At 39.2% G+C, this 5,655-nt stretch overlaps 1 pseudogene; it reads right to left on the reverse strand.

Annotated features, from left to right (window-relative positions):
* Positions 1 to 4,962: 4,962 nt before the first annotated feature.
* LOC131750696 (large ribosomal subunit protein uL6 pseudogene) lies at positions 4,963 to 5,655 on the reverse strand (annotated as a pseudogene).

Genomic DNA, 5,655 nt, shown 5'->3' on the forward strand with positions numbered 1-5,655 from the left:
ATTTTGTTCTCGGCTGCCTCACTAAACTTTCTTATTAATCGTAATACCTTTTCAGTTTATTCTCCTGGATTTTCTTGGTAATCAATTACATCAGAACAAATACCTGGTGATTATTTCTCTTCTTTTTAAAAATGTGTAGCACTTATTTCCTTTAAATGTCTTTCTAAATATTGAAAAACAGCAGGCATAATGCCTTCCTCCAAACTTTAGGGGATTCCTTGAATTTTTTGTAATTAAGATGAAAATGTCCAGTGATATGGGGTAGAAACTTTTCATTAGGTTAAGAAGTATCCTTCTAGTTTTAATGTATTTACAGATTTTTCTTTTTAAAAATCATGAATTCATTGAAGTTCTGTTCAGCATCTGTTGGGATGATTGTATATTTTTCCCCTTTAAGTTATTGAGATTTAGATTTCTTAATATTAAGCAATTCTTGCATTTAGGGAGTAAATCCCATTTGGTGGGTTATTCCCTTAATAAACCAGTGGGTTAGATATTTTAGTATTTGGCTTAGAATATTTGTATCTATATTCATAAGTGAGATTGGTCAGTGGACCTGTTTTTGAGTCAACTTTGTTAGATTTTGTTACTAGCATTATCTCAGCTTTACAAAATAAACTGAAACGCTATCAGTCTTTACCTCTAGAGGTCCAGAGCATGAGTGTTATTTACTTTTTGAAAGTCACTGAAGAACTCACTTGTAGAATAATCTAGGTTCAGCCCTTTTGTACGGCCTAGTCTCTTAGTTCCATTTTCATTTTCTTCCAAGGTTGTAAGCATGTTCAATTTTCTATTTGTTTCAATCTTCTGTATCCCAGAAAACTGGCCATTTCAACCATATTTTTATTTTTATTTTTATTTATTTATTTATTTTATTTTTATTTTTTGCTGTACATGGGCCTCCCACCGCTGCGGCCTCCCTCGTTGCGGAGCACATGCTCCGGACGCGCAGGCCCAGCAGCCATGGCTCATGGGCCCAGCTGCTCCGCGGCATGAGGGATCCCCCCGGACCAGGGCACGAACCCGTGTCCCCTGCATCGGCAGGCGGACTCTCAACCGCTGCACCACCAGGGAAGCCCTCAACCATATTTTTAAAAGGTACCTGTATTGGATGTCGTATTTTCTTCAAAATTAAAAAAAAATCTCATCATTATCTGTATTTTCTTCTTTTCTTCTAACATTTTCTCATGCTAAGGTAGTCTTGCTCAAGTTAATGTTTTTAAAAAAAAACAAACAGAGGGGCTTCCCTGGTGGCGCAGTGGTTAAGAATCCACTTGCCAATGCAGGGGACACGGGTTCAAGCCCTGGTCCTGGAAGATCCCACGTGCTGCAGAGCAACTAAGCCCATGTGCCACAACTACTGAGCCCACGTGCCACAAATACTGAAGCCTGCACGCCTAGACCCTGTGCTCTGCAACAAGAGAAGGCACCGCAATGAGAATCCCACACACCGCAATGAAGAGTAGCTCCCGCTTGCTGCAACCAGAGAAAGTCTGCACGCAGCAATGAAGACCCAACACAGCCAAAAATGAATAAATAAATTTATAAAACAAAACCAGAACTTTTATTAATTATTTATAATTTGTTTTTGTCTATTCAGTATGTTTTCTGCTTTTAAATATATATTAAATTTTTATATACACAGGTGCCTAGTTCTGGATATATACTCCTTTCCATTGAATTGTCCACCTTTGTGCCAGTATAAAAGGATCTAATTATTATAACTTTACAATACGTTTTAATATGTGGCAGGTCTAGTATAAAAAATTTATTCTTTTGGATGAACTTTAGTATCACTCTGACAACGTCCTCAGAGTCCTCACCCCCATTCCCTGGGGATGGTTATTCAATACGCCATTTGAGGAAACTGCTCATCCTCTGAGCTGGGGCTTCTGCTGGGCCCACAGTGTCTTGATAATAAACCTAGTATAACTTTCATGATGCAATTCTAAGAATTTAAGTTGGGAGTTTTGATAGTAAAATGCAAAATTAATTTTCATGGCTTTACAACTGTATCAGACAAAACTTTGCTTATATTTTTATGTCAAATGACTTATGAAGAGCTAACATCAAATAGGTCTGGACACTTCAGCGAATCTATAATCTAGAGAATAATCAATGGTTTTTTGTGAGGGGAGGCTGGGTCCAAGATTATTTACAACTGCATTCTTTAGGCATAGGAAAACTTAAACTCTGAGAGACTGAAGTAGAACCAAGACTCCAGTATAACCTTCTATAAGGCCCAGTACTTTTGTTCCTCTTGTTCTTTCTAGACACTTATAAGAGCACTAATCTAGAAGTGAGCATATATGAGTCAGGTTTTGACTCTGGCTTAGTAAATTTGGGCAAAACATTTAACTTCTGAGACTCAGGTCTCCATTCCTGCAATATGGGAATGATAATAACTGTTCTGGGAAGTCATTGGTTTTTAACATAAAATGTATGTGTAGGTATCATGTAAACTGTCCCATGCCATACAAATGTGAATTAATATATTTTCTGTCTCTTGTCTCTTTTACCTTCTTTAATCATCAAGGCATTCTGCCCTATCTTCTCAGTTAAACTTTTCAGCCAAGTCTGGTTTTTCTTGACCTATCATGAGTCCCGAACAGCTACTCATTTGCCTATATTACTTATCATTGCTCGTTTACTTTTTGGTGACTCCACTAGCCTTTTTGCAAGATCCTTGCCCCTCTTCTCAAGTAGTTCAGCTCTTAAGAATGGGGAAAACTCTCACCACATGTTAATTTCTTATAGCCACCGAAGTCTACTCAAGACATGAAGTAATGATTAAGAAATAAAGATGAACATTGATAACGATATAAGATTAGTTTTATATCTGTTAAACTTTCATCTGACTTTTAAAATAAAATGGTTTACGAAAGCTTTGAATTACTAGGCTGTAGGATGCTCCCGAGATCAGAAGTAGTAACATAGGGCTTCCCTGGTGGCGCAGTGGTTGAGAGTCCGCCTGCTGAAGCAGGGGACACGGGTTCGTGTCCCGGTCCGGGAAGATCCCACATGCCGCGGAGCGGCTGGGCCCGTGAGCCATGGCCGCTGAGTCTGCGCATCCGGAGCCTGTGCTCCGCAATGGGAGAGGCCACAACAGTGAGAGGCCCGCGTACCGCAAAAAAAAAGAAAAAAAAGAAGTAACATAGAAGTCTGGGCACTAGATACTGTATTAAATCAAAATCCCAATGGAATTTGAGGGTTGGGGAGGTTAGACAGGGAGAACTTATAAAAATTGACAGTGACTATCAGGTTCATTTGGAAAAACAATTAGGTGACAATGGATATTTTTCAAAAAGAAAAACAAATCAGAGGCCTTGCCTGGCCAGAATTTAAAGCTCATTATTAAGCTTTGTAATCACTTTCATCCTTTGTGCCTTAGGTATTTGGTTTCCTCATGCATCAGGTAATTTCATAAAAGTTTTAGGAAAGAAAAAAATAATTACATGCACATACACACAGACTGTGCTTGTTTATTACTGTTATGAGAATGATACATGGCCATAGGAGAAATTTGCAAAAGTGCAGAAAAACACTAAGGAAAACTAATTGTTTGTAATACAAGCAAATTAATATTTTGCTGCCTATCCTTTCAACTTTTTATGTATAGTTTCTATATATTTTTTTAAAATAAATTTATTTATGTATTTATTTATTTTTGGCTGCATTGGGTCTTCGTTGCTGTGCGTGGGATTCTTCTAGCTGTGGCGAGCAGGGGTTACTCTTCTCTGCGGTGCGCAGGCTTCTCATTGCGGTGGCTTCTCTTGTTGCTGAGCATCGGCTGTAGGCGCATGGGCTTCAGTAGTTGTGGTGCACAGGCTCTAGAACGCAGGCTCAGTAGTTGTGGCGCACGAGCTTAGTCGCTCTGCGGCATGTGGGATTTTCCCCAACCAGGGCATGAACCCGTGTCCCCGGCATTGGCAGGAAGGTTCTTAAGCACTGCGCCACCAGGGAAGCCCCTATATATTTTTTCTTTATACATTTTTATATAAAAATTTAAACATTAACCTTATACCTATGTAATACATGTGATTTGCTTTTTTCACTTACTCTATCATGAACATTTTCTCATGATTCCATGAACTCTACTGGATGTGGGGTTTGTTTTTTCTTTTCTTTATTTTGGCTTAAAAGATGAACATTTATTTTTGTTCTTAAAAAGAAAAAGCAAATTTTCAGTTTATGCCAGTAGGTGTCATCCGTTCACACAAAGCACAACGCAGGAAACATAATGTAATTTGACTTAACCTCTATAATTTCTATCAAGTTCCAGTGTTGTGTTCTAGCTTCTCTGAGTCCCTTGGGTGAAGAGCATTTAGGTTCTTAACAGAAATTGGAGAAGATGCTACCTTTGCCCTTAAGGTGCTTGCAAAGAAAGAAAGAAGAAAAAAAGAACAGTTTTGAAATAAAATGAATTTCATAAGCTTATATTTATCATTTTATATCCTAAAAATACATCAACTACTTGGAAAGGTGAAAATCTTACTCTGAGTTAGCCATCCAAACAAGGTCAGTTATGCTAGTGTCTTTTTTTTCTGAAAGAGGGTCACCAATCCAGATTTTGTGTATAAAAATTCAAGATGAGTAAAAATATAATGATACAAATATATATATATATATATATTTGTGTGTGTGTGTGTGTGTGTGTGTGTGTGTGTGTGTGGTACGCGGGCGTCTCACTGTTGTGGCCTCTTCCGTTGCGGAGCACAGGCTCCGGACACGCAGGCTCAGCGGCCATGGCTCACGGACCCAGCCGCTCCGCGGCATGTGGGATCCTCCCGGACCGGGGCACGAACCCACGTCCCCTGCATCGGCAGGCGGACTCTCAACCACTGCGCCACCAGGGAAGCCCCAATGATATATTTTAAAAATATCAAAAAACTGTGAAAAAGTTATGACATTTAAAAATTATAATGACTATACTTTTTGGTATCATGTAACAGTTCTTTTTTTTTTTTTTTTTTTTTTCCAAGTCAAAAGAGCTTTTATTCATTTTAAAAATATCACATGAGCCTGGCCTCTTGCAGTTTCTGTAACTGGATCACTCAGATCTTATTCATCAGCCTGAACTGTTCCTTTTTCAGAAACATAGATACCATCCCAAAATTTTCTGATATCCTTGTTTTTAACTGTTGTGGCTTGCTGAATCAAAGCAGCTGAATTTGACACAAGTTCAATGTCATTTCCTTCAAGAATTAACTCATCTTTCTGGGCCTGAGATACTGAACAAGCAACACCTGGCCTCATCCGAACCCTGCGGATATATTTTTCACCCAAAAAATTTCGGATTTCAACAAGAGAACCATTCTCCTGAATAACAACATTGATGGGGAAGTGAGCATACACAGACCTCATCTTGTATCGGAAGCCCAGTGTAACACCCTTGATCATGTTCTGTACATGACTACAGATAGTGCGAACAGTGGCCAGTTCCTTTCTATTCCCCCACCATTTGTCAACCCGGAGCCTCTTTTTTTTCTTCCCAATGAGACTGAGTTCTACACTGATGTGACTGAAGTCCCTCCGCAGGGTGCCCCTGGGGCCCTTCACAATAACTGTGCGTCCCTTCAGAGTAATGTCGACATTTTCTGGAATGTCGACAGTCTGATTGCTGAGAATGGTCTTCATTCTCACAGTAGATGCGGC

This window comes from Kogia breviceps, chromosome 2, assembly GCF_026419965.1.
Source record: "Kogia breviceps isolate mKogBre1 chromosome 2, mKogBre1 haplotype 1, whole genome shotgun sequence".
Taxonomy (NCBI): Eukaryota; Metazoa; Chordata; class Mammalia; order Artiodactyla; family Physeteridae; genus Kogia; species Kogia breviceps.